The sequence below is a fragment of the Chrysemys picta genome, chromosome 1 (assembly GCF_011386835.1).
Source record: "Chrysemys picta bellii isolate R12L10 chromosome 1, ASM1138683v2, whole genome shotgun sequence".
NCBI classification, from domain to species: Eukaryota; Metazoa; Chordata; order Testudines; family Emydidae; genus Chrysemys; species Chrysemys picta.
In genome coordinates, this window is record NC_088791.1 from 63,847,819 (window position 1) to 63,875,101 (window position 27,283).

Genomic DNA, 27,283 nt, shown 5'->3' on the forward strand with positions numbered 1-27,283 from the left:
GGTTCTTGTACCTTACTGAAGTATCTGGTATTGGCCACTGTCAGGATTAGATTAACTTCAGGTATGACTAAATATGGCAATTCTTAGGTTCCTAAACATCTACCTTTGTGTTTGTAGAGTGTCTCCCACAAGGAGATCCTAACCCTGATTGGGACCATTGGGTGCTACCACAAAATAAATAAATGACAACTATGATCACAGTAATCCTGGCTGCTAACAAATTTAGAGAAATGCCAGTTTTTAATTTAAACTATCTCCTTAGAACTGAATTGTAGATCTCCAAAATGTGTGGTTAATTTCAGTGCCTGAGGGACAAATAGCAGCTCCTGAATTCAAGTTACAATTCAGTAGTATTCTGCCTTCCTCCTGAAAGTCTGGTTCTTCATACCCACATGTCTTCTGCGTTTATAATGGAAGGTTTCCGAAAGGGGGTATGGTTTGGTCTAAAATTGGCACTTTTGCTAAAAGTCTTAGTTAATGCTACTGTCCCAAATAGTTAGAACTTGAGCCAATTTAGCAAGTCCAAGTTTGAATTGACCTTGGAAAAATTAACTTGTACTCCTGAGCAGCCTCACATATAGCCAATAGGGAGCTGTCTTAGTACTTTAGTAGTTACACATCTTTCAGATAATTCTGAGCTCTGTGTACAAAATTAGGTCTCTATGATATCTGTATGTGTCGCATCCTAGGGGTCCCTAAACCAGTGGGCCAGATTGCTTCCTCCCATGAATAAACCCACAGGAGGGATTGTAGGATGGGAAGGAAAACTTGGTGTAATTCCCATCTGAATTTTCCTGGAACCATTTCTTCTGGTGAGAGGGATTTGGGGTATGTGTGGATTATGAAAGTCCTGCTGTTTCCCAACTTTGCAAATCTTGGGGATTCACAGGGAAGGGAACTCCCTTCCTCTCAAAAATAGGAGCTATTTGCAGGGACAACAATTGCACCACTGTCTCCCCTAACGCTACTGTTCTGGCTATATAACCTCCCCTGGATTTCCACATGGAAATGTGGGAGCAGAGCAATGGGTCTGTAGCACCCAAGTGGAGGGGCATCTGTGGGGTGCTGCTCTACAGAAAGGGAGAGAGCTGTGTGCTGAGGAAACCCTCTGCCTAGGATGATCCGGCCCAGTGGATGGATCATAATGAGAAATAAAGGTGCTTTTGCCATCTGGTACTGATATAGATAGTGTTCCTCAGGTCCAATAGCCTTTTGAATTACTGCATGTGAGAGAACACAGAATGGAAAGTGTATTCAGAACTTGAGAGGGAGATTGCAGCATTTACTGGGATGAGACATGCCTCTTGGTGAGGTGAAAGGCGGGTCAGATCCAGAGGGCTCAACTTGAGTCTCCAGAATGTCTTCCTTGCCTCGTGGGCACTCCACCACATCTGGTCAAAGTTGTGTTGAATTTCCCTCCATCTCCCAGGTTCAGAGTACTTTCTCCCTGACATGACTGGATTATTGGTACAGAAGGGTACAGCTTGCTCAGGAAGGATAGGCAGGGGGAAAAGGGAGGACGTGTTGCCTTGTATATCAGAAATGTATATACTTGACCTGAGGTTGAGATGGAAATAAATAGATTTGTTCAAAGTCTCTGGTTAAGGATAAAAGGGGTAAAAAACAAGGGTGATGTCATGGGAGAGGTCTATTACACACCACCTAACCAGGAAGAGTAGGAGGATGAGGATTTTTATAAACAACTAACAAAATCATCCAAAAGACGGGACTTGGTGGTGATGAGGGACTTCAGCTATCCAGAGATCTGTTGGGAAAATAACACAGAAGGGCACAGATTATTTAACAAGTTCTTGAAGTGTATTGGAGACCATTTTTTTTTTTATTTCAGAAGGTGGAGAAAGCAACTAAGGGAGAGACTGTTCTAGCTTTGATTTTTGACAAATAGGGAAGAACTGATGGAGAATTTCCAAGTGGAAGGCAACTTGGGTGAAAGTGATCATGAAGTGATAAAGTTCATGATTCTTAGGAATAATAGGAGGGAAAACCACACAATACAGATAATGGCTTTCAAGAAGGCAGATTTTAGCAAACTCAGAGTTGGTAAGTAAGAAATGGCAGAATTGCTAAATGACTTTTTTGTTTCAGCTTTCAACAAAAGGGTTAGTAGCAATTGGACATCTAACTTAATGAATGCCAGTGAAAATTAGGTAGGATTGGAGGCTAAAATAGTGAAAAAACAAGTTAATTTCTTTGCCTTAATTAGATATCTTCAAGTCACCAGGATCTGATGAAATACATCCTAGAATATTCAAGGAGCTGACTGAGGAGATAGTTGAGCCATGAGTGATTATCTTCCAAAAATAATGGAAGATGGGAGAGATTCCAGGGGACTGGAAAAGGGCAAATACAGTGCCCATCTAGAAATAAGGAATAAGGACAACCTGGGGAATACAAACAGTCAGCTTAACTTCAGTAGCTGAAAAGATAATGGAGCAAATAACTGAGCAATCAATTTGCAGACACGTAGAAGATAAGGTGATAAAGTAACAATCAGCATGGATTTGTCAAGAACGAACCAGGTCAAACCAACCTAATAACTTTCTTTGAGAGGGTAACAAGCCTTGTGAATACAGGGGAAGCAGTAGATGTGGTATATCTTGACTTTAATAAGGCTTCGTTTATTGTCTTTTCATAAACTAGGGAAATACAGTAGATCCGTCTAGGTTGTAAGGTGAGTGCATCTCTGGCTGGAAAACTGTTCCCAGAGAGTAGTCTTCAGTGGTTCACAGTCAAGCTTGAAGGGAATATTGAGTGGGGTCCCACAGGGATCAGTTATAGTTCTGTTCAATATCTTCATCAATTATTTAGATAATGGCATAGAGAGTACACTTATAAAATTTGCAGATGATACCAACCTCAGAGGGGTTGCAAGTGCTTTGGAGGATAGGATTAAAATGATCTGGAGAAATGGTCTGAAGTAAATATTATAAAATTCAATAAGGACAAATGCAAAATACTCCACTTAGGAAGGAACAATCAATTGTGCACACACACATGCGCGCACACACACGGAAATGACTCTCCTAAGGAGTACTGTGCAAAAGGATCTGGGGATCACAGTGGATCACAAGATAAATGAGTCAACAGTGTTACACTGTTGCAAAAAAAGCAAACATAATTCTGGGATGTGTTAGCAGGAGTGTTATAAGCAAGACACAAGTAGTAATTCTTCTGCTTTACTCTACACTAATTAGGCCTCAACTGGAGTAATGTGTTCAGTTCTGGGCACCACATTTCAGAAAAGATTTGGACAAATTGGAGAAAGTCCTGAGAAACAACAAACATGATTAAAGGGCTAGAATACCTGACCTATGAGGAAAGATTGGGAGAAAAAAATTGGATTTGTTTAGTTTGGAGAAGAGAAGACTGAGGGGGGACATAAAAGCTGGTTACAAGGAGGAGAAAAATTGTTTCCTAACCTCTGAGGATAGGACAAGAAACAATAGACTTAAATTGCAGAAAATTTCCTAAGTGTCACGGTGGTTAAGCACTGAAATAAATTGCCTAGGGAGGTTGTGATGTCTCTGTCATTGGAGATTTTTAAGAGCAGGTTAAACAAACACCTGTCAGGGATGGTCTAGATCAGGGGTCAGCAACCTTTCAGAAGTGGTGTGCCAAGTCTTCATTTATTCACTCTAATTTAAGGTTTTGCATGCCAGTAATGCATTTTAACTTTTTTAGAAGGTCTCTGTCTATAAGTCTATAATATATAACTCAACTATTGTTGTATGTAAAGTAAATACGGTTTTAAAAATGTTTAAGAAGCTTCATTTAAAATTAAATTAAAATGCAGAGCCCCCTGGACCGGTGGCCAGGACCCGGACAGTGTGAGTGCCACTGAAAATCAGCTCGCATGCCATAGGTTACCTACCCCTGGTCTAGATAGATAATACTTAGTCCTGCCTTGAGTGCAGGGGACTGGATTAGATGACTTCTGGAGAATCTCTTCCAGTTCTATGATTCTATAATTAAAAAAGGCAGCTACTTTCGTGGTGGATGCTCTGGGTGTTGAGCTCTAGACAGCACTAGATGGTTAGCTCAGACTCCTTGCAGGTACATTAGATGGCATTCAGTTTAGTTTAGTGAGTCTTTATTGGCCTTGCGCGCACGCACACACACAGGAAGTTCAGCTAAATCACACCTACAAAAATTGCCCTCTTTCACAGGGCAATTTGTGAAAAAAGACTGGTAGGACTCGTGTCAGAGAGAGGGATGGTGAGAGATGCCATCACAGATTTACTTCTGCCATTTTTACCAAATACCTAAAAGCCATTCTGGGGAAGCCTGACAGAATGGCTTTGAGGAAGGCCTAGAATATCTGATAGTTTTATGACATATATGCTGAAATATCCAGGCATGGTATGTCTATAGTTTATATAATAGGACTTTTCACTTCTAGAGCATAGCCCCAAAAAGCTTAGAGTCCTTTATAGACACTAATGAATTTACCCTCACAATGCTTTCCTGGGAGATAGGAAAATATTACCCCATTTTACGGACGCAGAAGTTAGGTGACTTCTCCAGGAGCCCATGGGATATAGATGGCAGATCAGGAAGAAAACCCAGATCACCTAAATTCCAGACCTGCATTCTAACAACAAGGTCAGAACTAGGGGATGACGGAAAAATTTGAATTTAAAATTTTCTTGTTGGAAAATTGTCATTGTAATTGAAATTTTCCATAGAAAAGATCAATTTAGACAGAAATCTGTCAGGAAAATTAAAACAAAACATTTCATGTCAGGCTGACAATTTTTGCATGTGCCTGAGCTTGGTGCATTATGGGAGATGTACTCTGGTTGCAGAGCTGATCCCTTGAGGGCATGAGGAATCTGGAACTACAACTCTCATAAAGCACTGTGGTGGTACAGAAAGTTGCAGAGATTAATGCTGACTTGAAATAAAACTTATCTCAGGCTGACAAACTGAAATGAAGTGTTTTGATTTGGAATGCAGAACCATTTCATTTAGATCAAAAATGTTGAAACAAACATTCTGACATTTCCAAATCAAATTTTTTTTGAACTTTCATGCAGTAAACCATTTTGAATTTTTGTCCTGATTTGGGACGAAAACAAATGTCAAAATATTGTAATTTTCTGCTGGATGGAAATTCAATTTTTTCAGTTAGTTCTAAGAAACTGCTAAATTTATGGTAGGAAAACAAAGACATGGGGCCAGATTTACTTTTTAAAGTCAGCAAAGGACAACTGATTACAACAGAGCTGAATTTGTCCTACAGGGCCACTTTGGTCACCCTGCAGCTCTTTAAATATAAAATAATTTGTTAGGGCTTTTCTTTTGTCTGGAGAGCCATATACTTAAATATAAGAATTATTTCATTCTGTCTGTTGGACTCTGTTTGAAACACATACCTACATAACAGACTGTGGAGCTGATTGTCAGGTCTGCTCTGGCCCCTTTGTAACACTTGAACAACACAACGGGGCCATGAATCCAGCTATGTGGGAATTCCCCCAGCACAGGAGCATCCTTCAGTGGCATACAGTTAGCATGGAACCTCTATGCCATTTGTCCTTGGAGCTTCTGGTTTAAGGTACATGACATGGGACAGATGAGGTCCTGACCAGAAAATCTCTATGCTCCAGCTATTTCTTCCTGCCAGAGCAACTCCTTGGGGCTATGGGTAATTGTACACCTCTACCTCGATATAACGCTGTCCTCGGGAGCCAAAAAATCTTACCGCGTTATAGGTGAAACCGCATTATATCGAACTTGCTTTGATCCACCGGAGTGCGCAGCCCCCCCCCCCCCGAGCACTGCTTTACCGCATTATATCGGGTCGCGTTATATCGGGGTAGAGGTGTATTAACATATGCCAGTGGCCAAACTGCCCACTAGCCATCTCCAGAATTAGAGCTACAGAGGTGGTATAAAGCCACACTTGCCCACCCTCCTTGGGCCCTATCCTGAGCACCACTGGCTGGCCTCGAAAAATGGGGGCCACTGGCTCCTTCTCAACATATCTTCATAAAACCTTAATAATGTAATCTGTCAAGAAAATCTATGGTTGACTCCTTCTGGCTATTACAATGGAGTATTTAGAATGGACTAATTCTGTGAATAGAGATGCATGTGAGGAAAAAATGCCAGATGCTCAGCAAAGCAATGCATGTTGGTGCCCTAAGCTTTCCCAGCTTTAAAAACCTAGGAGTTTAGACCAGGCTTTTGTCACAGGAGAAAGTAAGGCCCTTAACGGTCAGTTCTTACTCTTGTGAATAGCCTTTACTTATGCACGTAGACTTACTGATGTCAGTAGGAATAATCACATAAACAAGGCTAGGCAGGATTGACCCCAGAACCGTGCAAAACTGGCATCATTTGCCATGACACTGCTCAGGACTCAAATAGGAGTGTTGCAAATAAGGACATGGATGCTTTGACAGCTATGCATGAAAGTTTGCACAGCATCTGTCCACAATTGTTCTTGACTCAAGCCAGTGTGGTTTGTCCTTGACTTTCACATGCACCAAATTCACCCACAGCATTTTTTAAATATGAAAGTACTATGCACGTGCAGTAGCCATTTTACAAATATAAAACTCCCCCATTGTTAATATAAAAACAAGTTCCTAAGAAGCTAATCATCTCTGTGGACTGAATTGCAGTTAAAAATTATGTTTTATAAAATGAAAAACAGCTCCCCAAACAGTCCATTTACTTCAATTCTTTGAGCTTTTAAAATAGCTAGACCAATAGTCTTGAAAATGGGTGGAGATGAATCTGGACTGACCTGTTTGGAAGCCTGATACGCAGCATGTCAGACAGGAGCAAATCTGCCTGCAAACCTAAACATCTTGGACTGGGTGGGGGATGGAGGAGGAAACGCCAGCTTTTACTGGAAATGCTGGCAGACTGGGAAGCATTCTATAGTGTTACCCTACCCTGTTTTGATATAACTATGCATTCCCTCCTCATGATTATAAATCCATTCCCACCCCCCTTCATTGCCCCCGTGCAGACCTACCCACACTCCTTCCTTCCCCCAAGTGCAAATTATGGTCCTGAAGCTTACATATCCATCTTTCCTATCCCTAGTGCAATTCTCCTCTCCACACTATATTCACCTTGTTTCCTCTGGCAAACATCCCTCCTCTCCCCCACTCCCTCCTTAGCGAACCACCTTCCTTTCTCCCAATGCAGCTCTCACTGAGCCATCCCTTTAGTTCCTCCTATGCAGGTGCTGCCACAGCGACTCCTTACCCACCAACCTTTCTGCCCACACAATGCAGATGTCACTATCCACACACACCTACCCTCTCTTGCTCATCCAATGCAGATAGTCCTAGGGTAAGGTCAGGAACCCATTGCAAGGCAGGTTGCCAATGTAGCCCCCACCACTGCCTTAATACTGTGTGTGTAAATCCTCTTTCAGCTAGTAACAGACTGATTATTAAAGCAAAAATGTGCCTGATTTATTAGAAGTTAATTTCAATACAATACTCTGGACATGTGACTATCAGTCACAGGTGTCACTAGTTTGTTACTACAGCATACACCCGTTACTCCCATTTTTCATGCTGTGCCTTCTCACCAGTAACTCTAGTCCCTTTCCCAGGCCCGTTGCCGAATGACAATCCAGCTGAAACCACAGATGGTACAATTTAGCATTGTTCCACAACCTTTGTGCGACTGAACACTGTCGCTGGTTTGCTTTTTCTCCCACTGTAGCAACTGTCCCTGTAGAAATCTGCCTGTTCTTTCTCACTTCTGAACAAATGCAACATAAGATTTCAAAGGAAGAGGGCAGGGGTGGAAATGGAGAAAATGGGACATAGTAGTGGTTTGGAGCTACCTGAATATGGTAAGGGTGAAGGGTGTGGGAGGAAGGAAAGGTAGGAAGTTGGAAGATAAGAGAGGAAAGGGAAAGAAATGGTGGCTGGAAATGCCATGTGTGGTTGGTGTGATTTTTGTGTGTGTGTGTGACTACATAACATCAGTAGTAAACCAAATTGATGTAATTCCAAGCTATAAATAATAAATTAATGGAGATATCCCATCTCCTAGAACTGGAAGGGACCTTGAAAGGTCATAGAGTCCAGCCCCCTGCCTTCACTAGCAGGACCAAGTACTGATTTTGCCCCAGATCCCCAAGTGGCCCCCTCAAGGATTGAACTCACAACCCTGGGTTTAGCTATTTTTTTCAAAGCTCCCTATTTATTTATCAACCAGTCAGCTAACAACAATTCTTGCGTTCCTCAAAAGACTGAGGAAGATGTTTCAATACATAGAATAGCACCTATGATCTAGGAACCCATTTTCACTCAGTATAATGTCATCCATCCTTTTTTGTCTCTGAGACCTGAAAATTGAGGGTAAAATCATGGCCCCGCTGAAGTAAATAGTAAATCTCCTATTGACTTATTCCTGGGTTTTAAAATATAGTTAGCACCTTCCACTAGGGCCATTTTTGAATGTAGAGTCATTACAAATGCACACGAATATCTTATAGACCCTTACAGCATATGATACTAACCTAATAATAGCTAGAATATATTTATAACAATAGCACATGTAAGTACAGCCTAGAAATCTCAATGTATTTCAGAGGGAAAAGAACAAAGTGTTAAACAAAATATCCTTTTTTTCTTTTCTAATCCTTGGGTATTAAACTGCATGCAGTTATTGAACATACCACCCTTTGCCACTGTACATCTGTACATATTTAGACATTTCAGTATATCCCGGGGTTCTCAAACTCGGGGTCGGGACCCCTCAAGGGGTCACAAGGCTATTACATGGGGAGTCGTGAGCTGTCAGCCTCCACCCCAAACACCGCTTTGCCTCCAGCATTTATAATAGTGATAAATATATAAAAACATGTTTTTAATTTATAAGGGGGGTCACACTCAAAGGCTTGCTATGTGAAAGGGGTCACCAGTACAAAAGTTTGAGAACCACCGGTATATCCAATCTTACCCAAAACATGCTTGCTGTTTGAGGTGCCACCCCACCAACTAGGATTTGTTTACTAGCTAGTCTGAAGCCACTAAACTAGTACATTTATAAACAAGTTAATCACTGGTGGCTTTTGCAGAACAATTAAATTGTATGGATTCCAGGATTGTGATGTATTTTCTTCCATTATATGAAGTTGCTGTAACCACAGTACTCAAGTGGAGGAGAGCTTTTGAAAACCAATTTTGTTCTGTTTGCTTGGCTGCAGTGGTCGTTAATAGAAATAAATATTTCTGTTTGTCTGCTGCTGTCAGTACTAAAATTACTGTAGCAAAGTGGGTTGTATTCAAATTGTCAATTATTAAATTAGGAATAGTTCTCCAAAATGAGATTACGGTTGGATAACTCTAGAGCACATAGCAGTCAGACAGTGACATTTCTGTGTGTGGCTGGTTTTTTGTGTTTGTTACCAACAGTTATAGTAATTGGAAGGATCAAAGACACACAAAAGCTACATTTTAAGTGTCCACTAATTTGGGATGTCTTCATCTTTGGGCACACATTTGAGATACCTATGATACCTCTAGTAGGTGCCCAACATTAGTGGACATTTGAAATCTTAGCCTATGATGCTTTGCATGTGGAGTACAGGAAATTAGAATCCCCTTCAGTCTGGGGAGGCTGCAACTGTGATGAAAATGTTTCTTTGAATCTCTTTTCATGCTTCAAATTCTACGGATAGCAATATATCTTTCGCTTAAGAACTTTGTGGATCCTTAGGTTGTTTAGGACGTGCTTCTTATTACTTTTGCAGTAAGAACCTCATCTGGAAAGATGCTGAGCATCTCCAGAGAGGTACTCAGCACCCTCAACTTCTGTTGAAGTCATTAGGACGTGAGGGTCCTCAGCATCTTCAGGATCAGGCCATGTGTCAGAAAGTACTCTGGCCAACCAGAGTACTCCTATAGGTATTGTGTTTTTCTCTAATTTTGATCTTAATTGGTGGCAATAGCTCCTCTAACCAGCACCAATCTTTGTGAATTCAAAGGGTCTCGGTTGTAGCTATTTAAAGAAATTTGATCTTTGAAACTTGTATTGTCCCTGTAGTTCAAAAGATTTGGAGATTTCAGAATTGCTTCAAGGGACACAAGTCTTTTGACCACCCATTCCTTGCAGCTCAATGGAAACCCAGAGAGAGTTCAGGTATGTGATAGAGGTTGTCTGGCCTTCAGCAGATCATACTTTATAGGTCTTTTTTTAAAAAAGTCTTCTGAGCGGAAAGGATTTGCAAGGATGTAGGGATTTGTAGTATTTTTGTCTTTTTATTCAGATTGCAGAAGGGAATTGATGGAAATGGCATCATTTCTATTTGTGAACATGCCGTCCCTGAGGGGTCTTTCACCCAGTCTGTTAAATACTTCAGATGAGCTTCCTGGGAACAGGTCAGAAAGCTGAGAAGGGGCAGCCCACATTAATTTCTCTTCTGCTATAATATTTTCTATTTTTATCTTTTGGCTCTTTCCCACACCAAGTGGACCTTGAGACGGACTTGTCTAATAGGTAGAGGGGGGGAGGGATGAATTTGGGCTTAATGCAGAGACAAAAAAGGAATAAAAACCTAGGGAATATATTCATCTTAATAGCTTCTATTCTTTCTGTAATGAGGGCGGCAATGCCATGTGTCCAACTCTGGTTAACTCTTTTTTTTTAAATGTTGTATTGCTTAAATAACCAATTTTAGCCACCTTTTTGTATAAACTACAATTCCCAAGTATTTGAAACCTTGATTACTCAATGAAAAGGATCTTCTGGGGTTGTTTTTCAGTGAACATTTGGGGGAGGCTTGTCAAAAGTACTAGATTGGCAAGTATCAGAAACTGAACTCTTCTTGCATCTGAAGAAGTGAGGTTCTTACCCACGAAAGCTTATGCTCCCAATACTTCTGTTAGTCTTAAAGGTGCCACGGGACCCTCTGTTGCTTTTTACAGATTCAGACTAACACGGCTACCCCTTTGATACTGAACTCTTCTGTTTGTCCTTGGGACATGCACAGCACAGGCAGCAGCTGTGCAAGTTGCTCCACATGGCCAGCGTGCTTGCACCCCGCCACGCTCCATGCCCACTTTATCCTCTTTCTCCCTGCTGAGACTGCCATTGGTATCATTGTTGGCAGTGGTGTTTTTAGTGATCCCATAGGAAGAGAGCAAAAATTATTAGCTCCTAAGCTACCAAATGGCTCATCAGATGGAACTAATTTAGATCCAAACCAACCTCCTTTGGATCGGATACAGTTATCTAGAGGTGAAAGGCACCATATGCCACAAACAAGCCTTTGGACTATTCTGTGCCCCAGTAACCAAGGCACTCCTAACAAAAATAGATGTAGGATATTAGAAACATTTACTGCGCAAAAAAAAAGAAGATGCAATACAATTTTCTGAAGCATGTTTTTTTTCCAAGTTTCCACAAATCTTGCTCATTGCAATGGGTGCTGTAGAAAATCCTAAGATTAATAGAGTCACATGGACTGTACTTGTTTTATCCTTCACCCTCCTCTCTGTCGAAATGTCTGTTTAGTGTGGCCCTACTCTTGAAGCTATATCAAGCACATGGAGTGATGTAACCTCTATGAACATACTGTAGCCAAAGCAGAAACATATGGCAGCACAAGGAAAAGTCACTTATGGGTCATAATCCTCTGCTACTTAAAAAAAAAAAAGCATTTGCAGAGAATCCTGTGTGGTTTCCATCAAACCCATGGACTTTCTGCTGAAAGCTTCCCTCCCTCTAGGGGAGGAGTCTGCAGTCACATGGACCAGCCAGTAGATATGAAGCTTGTTATGCCCCAGGAAGCTTGAGGATCCTCAGACAAATTCTGTTCATCAAAGGGTCTTTGTGCCCAAGGGGTTTGCCGAATCTGTGATGCTGCCCATCTTGCCCATTACCACAGAGAACCATGCTCTGAGTTTCCTTGATTGCATTTCCAGAACCTTCCTCCAAGCAAGGTACAGTCATGGAGCAGCTTCTAATGCTTCTCTAACTAATATTAGCTGGGAAATCCATGCAATCTTGAAGCCATGTAGTGGAGGGTGGTTGTTCCATTGAGTTTCCCATCGTATTCCCACGTATTGCAAAATTTGGCAGCTGCAGAATTAGCCACAGAATTCACCGTTTGCCACAGAAGTGTGCTAAAGAATCTGAGCTTTCAGTTTTTAAAAACGTGTGTTTGTAGCCTATATGGATGCTGAGGTAAACTTGAAGATGTGAACCGAGATTAAAACAATGCAATGATGCCTCTGTGAGCCTGCAAACAGCCTAATCCACTAGTTCTAAAAGGTGTGAACTACCACATTTATCTCATTCATGGCCCTGTGGCTTCCATGACTCTGTAGCCACATAACCTGGCGTTTCTCTAAGATGCCATGGGATTCAACATTTCACTGTAGAAAGAAAACAAAATGCTGGGTGCCTGTCTCCCTTCCCTGCAGGCAACTGCTAGTTGCCCTGCAGCTTTCCCTCAATGGGGAAGTTAATTGGATTACGTGCATGCTCCCTGAACTGTGCTATGGAGCAAGAGGAATTTGGGGAATCAAAGTGGAAATCCAGCTGCGCAAGCCAAAGTGCAAGCTGGAGAGCTAGGCAGCCTGGAGAACAGAGCAGGCACTAAGGCCTGTGGAGTGAAGCCTGGAGAACACAATGGAAAAATTGTTGAATAAATAATACAATTTAATGTGGCCACAGAATTCAGGAATCACACTTACTGCTGCAGAATTTGGTCCCATAGTGCTGCAGATCACCTGGAGCCTGTCCTGTGACTTTGCTTTCCTTCCCTCTACTCCTCCCAGTTAAGAAGAGCATCTGGCCCTGGTTGGTTGGTTGGTTTTTTTTCAAGGAAGCTGCTATTTTGTGTTTGCATATCTGTGAACACACACACACCTTTGGGCATCAGAATTGTTCAAGCCTTCTGCTCATGTTCTGTTAAAACATTTTAAAGCTATTTCTCTAGCCAAATAGGTGACTGGTTTTCAGAAGCAGGCATTCAGCTTTAGCAATGGCTCCCTCGTTTTGCTTTCTGTCTTTATTTTAAAGTTATTTCTGACTTGGTCAGCATTTTACAGGACTGTCATAATACTGGGAATTCTGAGTAATTAAAACTGAATAAGTTTGATCACTAATGGCAAAACACATCTGTTGCTATGGATCTCTCTCATTTTTCAGCTCCCTTTGTGGGATACTGGTGGGGGGTGGTTATGTGACATCAGTTAAGCCTGTCTATTACCAGTCTCAGGGTTGGTGCCACAGGATACAAAATAACAAGCGTTGGCCAGAGCTAACTATGGCTGGCTGTAAGTGTGTGAAGTACTTACTTCAATAAAAAAACAGACGGGGACATCCTGAACCACAAGCTCAGCTGCTTGGCTCTTGCTCTGGACTACAGTGCTTCCCAATTCCAAAATAGTTAAGCTCCAGAGCCCCAGTGATCGTCGTGTACAATGCTGTGTTTAGACGTTAAACTCAGTTGATGCTTAAAATAGACCACTGCCATGTGAAAATGTCAAGTGTACCTTTGCAGAAAGGTTTTGCCAGTGGGAGTCCCCTGGAATTGTAAAGTATGGAAAGAACAGCCTCAACCCACCCCAGGTATTGGTGTTACATTTAGCAAAAGTGGCTTTCCTATAAAAAAGGAGCATTTTGATCTATCCAAAAATGGAAAGGTTTAATTATGTGGGCATGTTTACAAGATTGTCTTCTGGATATTCTGGATTAGTTATTTTTAATATTGGAAAATTTTGGATTTCTAGAAAAACCTTTTCCTCTTTAAACTCTGAACCAAGCTGGCACAGCATTTTACAAAACCTACATATGATTATAATACAACACTGTATTTTATAGCATTTTCCATCTGCTAAGGACCTCGAAACTCTTTACAGACAGTAATGAACTAATTTTCTTGAGAGGTAAGGAAACATGATTTTCCTCATTTTACAGATGAGAAAAGTGTGGCACAGTTTCTGCCATCCTTACTCATGTGGAGTAGTACCTTACTACATGAGTAGTGCCATAGTTTCAGTGGCACTGTTTCCATAGCAAAGTAGTACTCAACAAGGCCAGGTCTACATTACAGACTATATTGGTATAACTATGTCACTCAGGGGTGTGAAAAATCCGCACCTGAGATATAGTTCTACCAACCCAACTCCTCACGTAGACAGCGCTGTGTCGACAGGAGAGCTTCTCCCATTGGCATCGCTACCGCCTCTTGGAGGTGGATTAACTACGCCGATGGGAAAAGCTTTTCATGTAGGAGCATCTTTACTTAAGCACAACATCAGCACAGCTGCACCGATGCAGCGTTTTAAGTGTAGACCTTCCCTAAGAGTAGCATAACAAAGCCCTCCCAAATTGCAGCTCTGGTTTTGAGGAGCAAAGCAGCAGATAGACTCCATACATCCTCCTCCCCATTAGCTGGTAGTTGGGGGCTGGGTTGTGTGCAGGAGGCAGGGAGTTATCAGAATCTTGGCGTCTCACATTTTATGCACCAGCTGAGAGAGCTAGCCAGGTGTACATGGGGGAGTATGCCAATCCAAAAAAGAGGAATAGTAATCTAATCATCCCCTGGAGCAAGAGGGGGAATTGTGCCTCTGAGCCACTCCACAGACACAGGATTGATCCTAAGCACTCAGACTAGCCTGAAGTGATTTGACCAGGGACACACACAGCCTGTGGGAGTCACGATAGAACCCTAGTCTCTTGACTCCTAGGTCCATATCTTGACCACAAGGCTATTTCTTCCTTTGATTCAGTGGGGCTAGTTGCATATATAAGAGTAGAATATGGCAAGATTTTAATGTTGCCATAAAACATCTGGGTTAGAAATGGAACTGATTAGTGAGGATCCTCTTCTGCAAATAACATTTCCCTTTAAACTTTTATACTCTGGCAATTGTGAGATTGATTTTCAGGTAAGTCTCCCATTGACCTCAGTGGGAGTGCCTTATGAAGAAAAATGGTCGGATGGAGCCCCATTGGTTACCTAGAGCAGTGGTCTCCAAACTTTTTTGATCGTGCACCCCATCAGCAAAAAAATTTTGAGCATGCACCCCATGCCGTGCCGAAACAAACAAACAAACAAAAGCCGCTTGGACTCCCGCCTGACGCAGCAAAAAAAAAAAAAAAAAAAAGCGCTCCTCCTGCCGCGCACCCCCAAGGATTCTCTTGCGCGCACCCCACTTTGGAGACCACTGACCTAGAGGTTGTATTACAAGGACTTGGCTGTGTATAGTCTTCCCTTTGGTGCCTCACCTGCTGAAAGTGATATGACAGCTGTCTGTCTCAAGCCTTAATGAAAAAGCACATAATTTCTCTAACAGTTTGTCCCCCATTGTGGGATACTAACGAATGCATGGGGCAGTCAAGGGTGTTCTGAGTCCAATTCAGAGACTGAGATATGCCCTGCTCCTCCTCCCTGGCCCACAATTACCCACTTTCTCCCCCACTCACCACTAACTACTATTACAAAGATCTTCTTAGCCTTCTCTTAAGCAACCTCATTAATTAGCAATCCCAGTCTGTTCCTCATGCTTCTGAGTTCTCTATAGAAATAGCTGCCAGATTGCTTTACCTTTCCTGCCCCATGGATGTTCTTAGGCAGTCTTGATTGATTTTTAGCTTGTTGAAACTCCTTTCATTAGCAGCCACAGTTACTGGAAGACAACAAAAATATGCAGTGTTGTTTTCTCTGTTAGGAAAACTCCCACCTAAAGATCTTCTTGTGCAAGTAGCTAAGGAGAGCAATGGGTACCTTTGTTTCCAAGTCATCCTTAAAGATTTGCTTGAAGAAACTGACAAAGAATTCTATCTTGTTCTCAAAACTCTGAGTTTAAATCTCAGGGTAGCTGCTTGCTAAGTTTCGAGCATGCCTGTTTAGCTCTTCGCTGCTGAGACTTTTCAGTTTCTTGCCTGTCAAACTAGCAGACTGTGTAAGTACAATGGAGTCAGTCGTCCAGTTGTATTCATATTGTGTCTAAGATGGGACTGAAGGCCTCACGTTCAAAAACTGTTTCAGGATCTAATCACCTTTCATCCTTTGCACATTCACCTGGCATTACTTTCCTCCCTCAAGATCAATTCTCTTTGAGCTGCATAGATATTCCTAATGTTTCAGCTTGTGGAGTAGCAGCTTCCTTGCATGCAATGAACCCAGAAGACCATAGTTCTGATAAAGCATCTCAAAGACCACCAAGTAAAATGACAAGTTGTTTGAATGTCAAGAGCCAGACTCTGAAATTTTTTCCTCACACTTATCTTTTTTATAAGATCGTACACCATATCTCAGCCAACACAAGAAACAAACTCTGAAATGTTTGTTTGCAAGCTATCCACTTCTGAGTGAAGTTCTGGCATAAAGTCGTGTGAAGCCTCAATCTTTTCTAAAGTGTCAAAAACACCCCAACCTGATTTCATCATAGATGATTGCCTCTACCCATGCTGACCATTTTTTCATGAGTTGGCATTTTAATATAGTGCTAATCTGCTTTTTCAACACATCCCAATGTCTAGTAGAAACAGAAAATATGGTATTATATTTGAACGATTCCAAAAAAGAGAATGACTTTTGGACCAACCATTGCAGGGATTTTTCCAACAAGATTCAGTGAGTGGGTTACACATGGGATGAAAGATGTGTATAGATTTACCTGCTGAATTGTATTCAATGTTAGCTCCATGGTCATAGATTTGTTCACTGCAATCAGCCATATCTAAACCATATTTTTCAGCTTCTCTAAAATAACCTTGGTAATACCTTCCCCTGTTTTTGGTGTGGATATCAGTGAAATCTACAAAGCTCTCAACATTCCATCTTTCAAAATGTCAACATACCTTAACACCTGAGATACTTGTTCTGCTTTGGAGAGGTCTGGAGTGTAATCAGCCATAATAAAGAAGTATTTAACTTTCCTAATCTTGTTGAAAATAGTTCTACCGCTATTTTTCTTGCAATCCTACCAATACATTTTGAATTTGGTTTGGTTAAGTATCTTGCCTTTTGCAGTACTGGCCTTAATAGTTTCTATATGATCTCGCAACACATTATCATACATTGCAAGCAACTCAAGTAAACCCCCCCAAAATTACCATTTAAAGGACTGTCTAATATCTTGTCTGAATCTCTCAAATCTAAATACCACTCACCTAAGTACAGCAAAATATCCAAGGGATGATGTAAAATATTGCACCATGTGTCGTCCTACCTGGCAAACCCAAATCAACATCCTCACTAGCTAAGGAAGATGCAAAGTGCAAGTAGCTGAACTGTCCAGATTCCCACTAGGAACATGGTTGAACTTTGCACATTTGAAGAATCTTTATCAACCACGTGCACTCTTCTGATCTTTTTCAGGGGCCTGCTGCCATTTGCACTCTTGAGTACCAATATTATGCTTGTAAGTATTCATGGCCAAAATCAGTTGACCATAAGAATTCACCCACCAAGCTCTTCACGAATGAACTGTGTGGTTTGGAATGACTGCAGTAGCAGGTGAAAGATACATAACTAATAGCTCTGAGAGAAATCCCTAAAAGGTCATAATATCTGTGGCTATAGCTCAGTCTCACAAAGTGTATGTGGAGGGCCACACGGGACCACAGACTTGCTCCCAAAATATATTTTTAAGCTTGAGCAGAGTCGCTAAGGTCCATGCAGATCTTTTTCTAGAGCTGCTGCCTCATATAGCTACCAGAACTTCTGATGCAGCCTCATACAGTACCCCAGGCTCTCCTCCACTCCCTCATGAGCAGGCACTGCTCACTCATTAGCCCCTCCATCAGTACACTGGGAGTGGGTGGTGCCTGTGCCCACAGGGGAGCATAGCAGAGCTAAGAGCTGCGGCAGCCTGGATAGTAGAAGAGGTGGTGGTAGGGGAGTGGGCAGTGGGGGGGATAGGCTCCTCCTAGGAGCTGGGGAGGGGCCAGAAGCTACAGGGGATGTGAACCCTCTTCTACTGGCCATCCAGCATAGGGTGACCAGGTGTCCCGTTTTCAACCAGAATCCCCAGTTGAAATGGGATCCTGGCCGGGCCATTGACTGGCCGGTTGGCAGCACCTCACAGGGGTTGGCAGACTCCTTGCTAGCCACCGTGCAGCGTGGCTCCCAGGAAGCAGCCAGCATGTTCGGCTCCTAGGCTTAGAGGTCTGCATGCTACCCCTCCTGCAGGTGGAGCTCCTATTGGCCGGGTCAGGGCAGGGGACGAACTAGCACAACTCGCGAGTGCTCAGCAGGCAGCCGTTGAGGGGTTGTGGCGTGTCTCTCCCGCTGCTGCCGGCTCTCTTCGCCTCCTCAGCCACAGGAGGAGCACAGCCTCAAGCTGCGGCGTGTGCCGCTCCATTGCCCACACCCAGGAGTTTGAGGTATGTCTCCCCATTTCTGAGTGCTGGGAATGGGGCTACTGGAGGGGAGGGGAAGAGAATGAGATGAACCCAGAGCCCGGCCCGGCCACCTCACAGAGTTGGGGGTGGGCCTGGCCCAGCAGCACCAGCCCAGCACCTCCTCTGCCCTGGTAGCATTGTGCCCTCCCCCCCCAGCCCGGGACAGTCCTCCTGAGTCCACCGCTGGCCCCAGCAGCCATGGACTCTGGGCAACTCCTCCCTCCCCATCCCACCTTGCCCCGCACACCTACCCATCCCAGCCTGGTACCCCTTACAGCACTCTCCCACCATCCTCTCCACCTCCCAGAGCTGCCACCCCCATGTCCCTCACACCCCACAGTCCTGCACCCCATTCACCTCCATACACTGCTGCACTCCCATTATGTCCCTATAGACCTTGTTTCCCCCACAGCCTCATGCACCTGTAGCCTTCTGCCTCCCCCTGAATCCCCATCCACCCCACACACCCTCTCTCCTTCACTGCCCCCTCACATCCCCACTCTGCTCTCATCCCTGGCCTCTTCCCACCCCATCCTCTCTCCTCCACCCTTTCCAGCCAGGTGATTTAGGCAGCCCCTGGAAGAGTAGAGTCCTCCCACGCACCATCATAATCACAGAGAGAAAATAAAAAGACAAGAAAACTCAGCCAGCAGCCCGGGGCACAGAGCAGAACCCCCTCAGTGCCAGGTGGCCAGCCTCTGGCCCCTTTGCTCTGGGGTCCAATCTTCACGGCAGCACTGCAGCCCCCTGGGGGAGCGGCCCACAGGCACAGGAAGTCTCCTGCAGCTGGGGTGACCAGGTGTCCAGTTTCCATCTCCCACCTTCAAACTGTTGCAGCTCCCAGCTTTCTCCTGGTGCCTGTTTGGGCCTTGCAGTGAAAATGAACATGTGAACAAGGGGTGGTGGTGGGGAGATGGAGTGAGCAGGGGCAGGGCCTCAGGGAAGGGGTAGGGGACGGGGCAAGAGTGTACAGTTTTCTGGAATTAGAAAGTTGGTAACCCTAACCAAGCACCTTGTATGGACAGGCTCTGAGCCAGGCCAGCAGGAAGGGGCAGGATAGGGCTAGCTGGGCAGAGGCTGCACCCACAGAAAGACTATACACCCCACTGAATCGCACTACCCCACCAGCCCTGTATCCCCAGAGATATCCCCCCAAATTTGAGGGACCCTGATTCTCACTGCATCCTGTCTCTAGAAAGGCTCCCAACTCCAGCGAATTTCACTGTACCCCCATTCTCAGAAGACCCTCCCCTGTTTTGATGTGGATGTCAAAGGCACTTCCAAAACATTAACCGTGGCCTGGAATGGCCCATTAAGGGCACTAAACATTGTCCCAAATACACCATTCAGGGCAGTCCTTAAATAGTACATTTGGGATACTAAGCAGAGAAGCCTCATGACCCACGATAGCAGAAAGGAGTGAGAAGGAAAAAAAAAAGTAGTAAAGAAAAAATAGGGCCCTTTATGGCCTCCCAATGGTCCCAGGCCCAAACCCACTTCCACTGGACCCTTTGAACTCTGCTTCATGTGGCCTTGCATTGGGAATATTCTTTTCAATATTTAACCCTTTCTTCTTTGCCATTTTACTGGTGACTGTATCTTAAATCTTTGGGATACTCAACAGAAAAGAAATATGCGGACAATGTGGTCCTGACTGTAACACCCATTTATTGAGCTACGGTTGTGATGCATGAAATCATTGCAAAATAATAAAAAAAAAAATGGTTGGAAGACAAATACCATAGATACAGTCCCTAGAAACCACCACTCACTTTAATTGAGAGCAGCTGCAATATTGCAAAAGTACAGTGAAGGTTGCAGTTCATATTCTCCCTCCCTTGCTTTTCTAAGGGAGCAAAAATCCATTTAGACCATATACATTCGGGTCGGTTTGTGTGCAATTTTTTTTAAATTGCTCACAATCATAGATCATAGAGGGTCTACAGCTTGAGGAGCAATGTTTCAGCCATCCTCTCTATTTTTATGCTTGCAAAATTATACATACAATGTTTTGTGCCCATAAAATCTCCAGTCACATGCACAAATGGGCATCTGCTAACCCAGATGGGTGTGTGTATGTCTAACTATTCAACTTTCACAGGAAAATGTGTGTGCAGAAATTGAATATTACTGTAGAAATAAAATAGACTAGAAAATAAACATTTTCTATCTCCCTTTTTAGAGTCTTGTTTAAAGATGTTTAATGTTATCCCGTTATTATTACCTCTGGAAACAAATACATATGAAATCAGACCGTTCTCCCAGTGCTCATATCTGTAGTAAAGCAATTGTTAGAGCAATGAGAGACTTAAAACCTGGTATTCTTCACTCTCACCAGTGCCTTGATCTGGGACTACAAATCTCCCTGTGCCGAAGTGGTCAACTGCAAAAAATATTCCTGTGTGTATATCTGGAAATGTGAAACAGTTACCGAGAAACAAGTATTAGACAAACAACTAAGCAGCCCAGGTGCACAACTTACACTCATAACAATGCTAGAAAAAAAAACCATTTAATTCTCCTTAAAATCCAGTCAGATGATCTTCCACTTAACCTTTTGGACAGCAACAGAACTGGCTTTGTATACCTACCACTGCCACCCCTAAAGACTAGATAAAATGGGTGCTGCTCTAGGGGGTGGTGGTGATGGAGGGGGACAATCTAATTTTCTTTATACACACAGAAGCCCTCGAAGGAAATCCTGCCAATTGACAGTTCAGGTAGTTGGTCTGAGGCAGTTTTTCAATTGTATTTAAAAAAAGAGTGTAGATAGCAATTTGCAGAAGGCTGTTGGAGACAGTTCAGAAGAAATATCATACTAGGGCTTAGCTTGCAGATTGATCCCTGTAGTTTTGGGCATGGCTGTAACTACTTTATCAGACCTGTGCCAAGTTTCTCTTTCTTAAAATAAAATTCCTTTTTCCTTTTCTTATTTGTTTTCAAATCTAGGGCCCCTCCATCCAAGGATCTCGAAGTACTTTATAAACATGAATGAATTCTGCCTCATGCCATCCCAATACAGGAGAGCAATAGTACTATTCCCTTTTTATAGGTGGGGAAACTGAGGCAGAGAGCTGCTCTGCCACTTGCTTAAGGTCACACAGGAACTGCGTGGCAGAGTTGGAAAAGGACCCCAGATCCCCCTGACTCTACAAAATCATGACTGGTGTGGAGAAAGTAAATAAGGAAGTGTTATTTACTCCTTCTCATAACACAAGAACTAGAGGTCACCTAATGAAACTAATAGGCAGCAGGTTTAAAACAAACAAAAGGAAGTGTTTCTTCACGCAATGCACAGTCAACCTGTAGATCTCTTTACCAGAGGATATTGTGAAGGCCAAGACTATAACAGGGTTCAAAGAATAACTAGATAAGTTCATGGAGGATAGGTCCATTAATGGCTATTATCCAGGATGGGCAGGGATGGTGTCCCTCACCTCTGTTTGCCAGAAGCTGGGAATGGGCAACAGGATGGATCACTTGATGATTACCTGTTCTGTTCGTATCCTCTGAAGCACCTGGTATTGGCCACTGTCGGAAGACAAGATATTAGCTGGACCTTTGGGCTGACCCAGTACGGCTGTTCTTATGACTCCAAGCCCTGCATTTTAGCTGTACTGTAAGATCATCTTTCCCCTCTAATGATGCATTTTCCCTGCTAATATTTCAGTGGTGAAAGGGTTCATAATGACATTTTCTTCTGTGGAATTTTAGGGTTCTGCCACCTAAACATTACTTTGGGGGAGGGTGGAAGAAGGACCCTCCCTTCACCGTGTCCCACAAAAGATTCTCTGATGGAGATGGGACAACTTGGGAGGTCTGAGCAAAGAACTATATTTTGCTGCATACACTCCTGCTGTTAACAAATTGCTCCAATGGGAGGACTAACCAACTAATTCAGTCGACATACTAAAATGGATTCCCTATTTTATAGAGATGGAACCTCACAGTTAACTCATCTGCTAGACTGTGAAAAATGAGAAAAGATAGAGCACAGGCTACATGGGGGAGAGAAAACAGCTAATGGGAAAGATTTTTTTTCTTCCTCTGTTGCCGTCGAGGGAGGTCAATATGTCTTTCTCACTGTGTGCTCATTTTTCTATATCAGTCTTCAATCTTTTCCCTCTTCACTCACTCCATATTTGGCCCTGTAACATCAGTGGTAACTATAATCCAACTTACTCAAAAACTTCAGAGCGGGGAACAAAAAAAAAAAAAAAAAAAGATACCCAGACAAGTTATTGCAGGAATTGTCAAAGGAAAGATATTTCATGTAAAATCCACAAAGGAGTACTCAAGATAGCTGTACAGATTATTTGGATCCAAACCGCGTTCTGTGAAACCTGGCCCACTGCAGTGTTGCCACACGTGCAAGTCAAGAACTGGCTAAGCAAGCCTGCAAAAGTGGCCGTAAAACGGCAGGCATTGATTTTTGAATGCTCCCTTCAGTCAGCTTTGGCAGCCTATGAAAGTTACCTAAGAGACAAGCTCTCACATTGACTTCTGGAGTCGCTAGTCCATCATATAACAACCCTCTTCTCCCCCCCATCCTCCACCAAAATTGTATTGCCTCTCTTCGTTAGCTGTCTCCTATGACTAGGCCTCTGTCCCACCTCTGATAGTTCAGGAATGCTCCTGACTGAGTAATTTTTGCTTTTAGGCTTCCTGCCGCAATGTTGCCAGGTCAATGAGTTTCACATGGCCTTGGACAGCTTTTGAAAGCTGGTCACATTTTTAAAAGGAGTCATGGATAGTTCTTGTGGGAGGACTTTTTCTTATAGTGTAGCCACATTTGGCAGCTAAGTGAGGATAGGAAATAAGTCAGTCACAGCTAGTTTCTGAACTTTGGAGGTGAGACCAGGCGCAGAGACACCGCTCTGGTGGCTAATATGCCCAGGAGGCGTCCAGGAGGAAGGTCCAGATAATGAGAGTGAACAGATTGGGACTGTTTAATTTAAAAAGAAAACATTATCAAGGTATGCAAAATAATTAGGCTTGAAAAGATTCAAATTTTATTGGTAAATGTCAGCAAACACTGATTTCACCATACACACCCAAACCGATGAAAAAATACTTTAATCTGTAATCAAAATTTACAAATAGGCAAAGTGAGAAAAATGTTGCTTGAGAACTTTTTAGAGTCTGATTTGAGGATATTTACTTTCTATATTTGACCTGTGATGTTGCCAATTTGTGGTTTAACAGTTTTAAAGCTTTAACTTTTTGAATTTCAACATCTGCTGTCACTAAATAATTATTATACCCCCTTTTGTCTGAAAATTTTATGCAACTGAAAATTTAAATACATAAAAATTGAAAAAAAAGCTTTTAACTCATAATTTTGCACAACAGTGACAATTTAATTCAATAAAAATCTAAAGAATTCTTATAACTATAGATATTAGCCATCAAAATTATTTAAAAAAAATCAAATTCTGCCAAGCCTAAAAATAACGAACAGCAGAGAGAAGATAAATAGGACACATTTGTTCACCTTTTCTCATAATACAATAACATGGGGGCAGTCAGTGACACTGAGAGGCAGCAAAATTAAAACTAATAAAACAGTGCACATTTATTCTGGGGAATTTATTGCCACAAGATGTCATTGTGGACAAGAGCTTGGCAGGATTAAAGAAAACAACTAGCTATTTATATGCATAACGTCAGGAGTTAAAATAATCCACAAAAGAACAAGATTTGTGGAACAGACGTAAACCCTCCTGCTTCAGGGCATAAATCTAATGGGAGCTACGAAGACGATTTCCCTGAGGACAGTATTTCATAATTGCCTAGGGCTGGGTTTCTTGCTGCTGCATGTGGTGCTGGCCACTGTTGGAGAGAGGATGCTGGATTAAATGGACCATTGATCTGATCCATTATGGCAATTCCCATGTTTGTTTGATCTGCCCCACGCTTATTAATTAGTACCTGCTTTTCTGTAGCAGTTTTCAAAGCCATGCTGTGGCATATTTTTGTCAGTCTTTCTGGCAGCATTGACCAGCAGGGGCAGCATAGGTTAAAACACTGTGGTTAGCTCTATGAAGAGCACAATTACTCAAGCCAAGGGGAAAAAAAAAACAACCCAAACCAAACTCTATGATAAGTCTCTCCCCGCCCTCCTCCTAAACAAAACAAAAACAACCAGCCAGCCTCAGACCCCCGCTTTGCAAGTTTGTGGAAAACCCATATATTTGCATCAATAAGCCAGTTTGGTTTTTTGTTGTTGTAATGTATTAGCTGTAGAAATGGTGGTTTACAAAAGTACAGTAGTTGTAAAATTGAACCCAATAAATAAAATTCACAGTTAAATCAAATCACAATCGCATTTTAATTTTTCTTCATGGTCACTCTCCAAAGATAGTAAGTATTGCTCTTGAAATCTGTGAGATACGTTTTTCCCTTGTGTGATTTTTGTCTCTGTAGTTGATTCGTGTCTGAGTCCCGTCTATCCAGTGAGTGATTCTATCTACTGCATATGATAGTAACTGTGCAGTGCTTGTTTTTTGTTTGCTGATGCCCATTTTAGGCTGTTCTAACTTTGCTATTGTTTAGTTGGGGAGTTGTGTTGAATACCCCTGAGCAATATCGCTGTACAAAATTAGTATCATATAATACAGTATTATCAGAATTGTATGCCCTTTTATAAGAGTAAATCCAATGACAGGGCCTGATTGTGCATCTCTTATTCACAGAGGTTGTTCCCGTGAAGTCAAGGAATGCTCACTTATATGAGGAAGTGCTCTCCATGTGAGTAAGGGATGCACAACTGGGCCCCTAAAAATTAAATCCTAAGCAAAAGATGTAGGTATTTTAAAAAACGTAATATTTGAATTAATTGAGAGGTTTGAGTTGCCCTGTGGCTGTGGACTTGCCCAGCAGTGCAGACCTTTGGAAGAAAAGGTACTGTCCCAGCTTTCTTCTCATCTGATTTGCATTACTGTTCTAGCCACTTCATCTCCTACTTGGACAGAATGTTAAGGATTCACAAAAATACCCTGGGGTTAGATTGTGACTTGGGCGGGCTACCCACCCACCCACCCAGGCGAGCAAAGACTCCCCTTTCACTTCTGCACAGGCTGACCAGACCTTGGGTCTGGGTGCACAGGGGCAAGTGAGGCTAGATGGTCACTTGCTCACACTTTGACTCCACTCCTGCCCTCAACTTCCTGGCCAGCCCAACTCACCTACCAGGGTGGGAGGGTAGTAAGTTACTGCTGGTATATGAAAGTGGTAAATTACTAAGCCCAGGGAGGAAACAGGAAGCAGGGAGGGATTCAGAGCTGCTCTGCCTCAGGGAATCACAGTTCCTTCCCTGAAATGCTGCTCAGGCAGCATGGCCATGCATTGCTCCTTACAAGGGGCTTCCCTTTGTGACAAAATCTAGCCCATATCTCTTACATAGTGCACGGCTGCCCTGGGTCTCTAAGCACTTTCAAAGAGAGGTAATTATCCCCAATTTATAGAGGGGGAAACCGAGGCAGAGAAAAATACAACTTGTCACACAGAAGGCAAGACAGGGACTACAACCCAGCACACACAGCTGCCAGTCCAGTGCCTTAACTTCCAGCACACACTGCCTATTACTCACAAGTGGTTTTGGAGAAGAGATTCTTCTATAGCCTCTTGTTTCCAACCAAGCATAAGAGGCTTTTTCTACAATATTATATAATATATGCATGTTACAAATTAATCAACACAATAAATAATTGATAAAACTAGGGAAAAGACAGATAGATAAAATGCCTCGTGTCATTTAACTTAAACTTGCCATTCTCTGCAACATCCACCTCCAGCTCAGAGGAGAACATGAAATAAAAAGAGTAAAGGTGGAATAGAGAATACTTTGCTTCCCCTTTGAAATAAAATCTCTCAATATGTTAATGAAATGCTTTACATCATCCTACGTCTCTGCTCTGGGTGCCCCTGTATATCTGCAGGGCAGATGGGGTAAAATAGCATGCAAGGGGTATGCGCCCCAATCCCCTTGGTACACCTATTTATGACCTAGACAGAAAGCTGATGCTAGCTCTCACTGTGCCCTTGAGGGGGACTGTAAGCTGTACTTTTAGAGGAGAGCTCTGCAGAGCGGTCCCTCCACTGTTCCCTGATGCTTTCTGTCTGTGCCTGGCCTGCACAAGCAAAATACCTCAAAGCAATTCCACTTGTTGGCTGTTTTCCCCCCTAGTGCTCTAGAGAGAAGGGTCACAGTGTGGACTGTAGGTCTGACTGTGTGTTACAATACAAATAAGATTTCAAAATTAATTGATAAATGAGTGAAGTGGAGGGAAATATATCATTAGGAATGCTAGTTATTGCTACAATGTATCAATTAACTAATGAGACACTAGCAAGAAAGCCGGGATGATTAAATTACATACTACTGCTTCTTCAGAGTTCAAATCACCCTCTTGCACCTTCACTTTTTTGAGGTTGAAATGTTAAATAGTGACATGTGTCATCATAGTCACAGGGCTAGATTCTGCTTTTAGTTACATTGGTGTATATCTGGAGTAAATCCATTGTATGTCACTGAGTAGAGCCCAGATTTGCTCTTGAGTACATGAGGCCAGAATCTGGCTCATAAAATATGAAATTTCTTTTTCTTTTGATATAATCCACAATGTAGCTGGAAACAAGAAAGCCATATCAAGCCCCAGATCATACAAGTCAGTCTTTAAAGATATCAACTTTCTTTTACGATCTGGGTGGCCCTCACCATGTCTGGGAAAACATTAACCCAGTGGCCCTGGTAATGCATCACCTGCTTTTTTCCAGACTGCTGTAATCAATTTGTCTTTATTCACCACATTACCAAAAGACACTATTAAAGTTCGTATCTGTGTGTTCTCCCCAGAGTATAAACCATCAGAGATCACCAGGGTTTTGAAGTATTTTTGTGGAGATGCAAAAGTTT

At 42.6% G+C, this 27,283-nt stretch overlaps 1 long non-coding RNA gene across 1 annotated transcript in view; it reads left to right on the forward strand.

Annotated features, from left to right (window-relative positions):
• Positions 1 to 26,761, forward strand: part of LOC135973759 (uncharacterized) — a 29,849-nt gene extending 3,088 nt beyond the window's left edge. Inside the window, exons 3-4 of the long non-coding RNA XR_010590771.1 lie at positions 17,342 to 17,384; positions 18,155 to 26,761. This is a non-coding gene — a long non-coding RNA (uncharacterized LOC135973759). The remainder of the gene's footprint in view (positions 1 to 17,341; positions 17,385 to 18,154) is intronic.
• Positions 26,762 to 27,283: the final 522 nt, after the last annotated feature.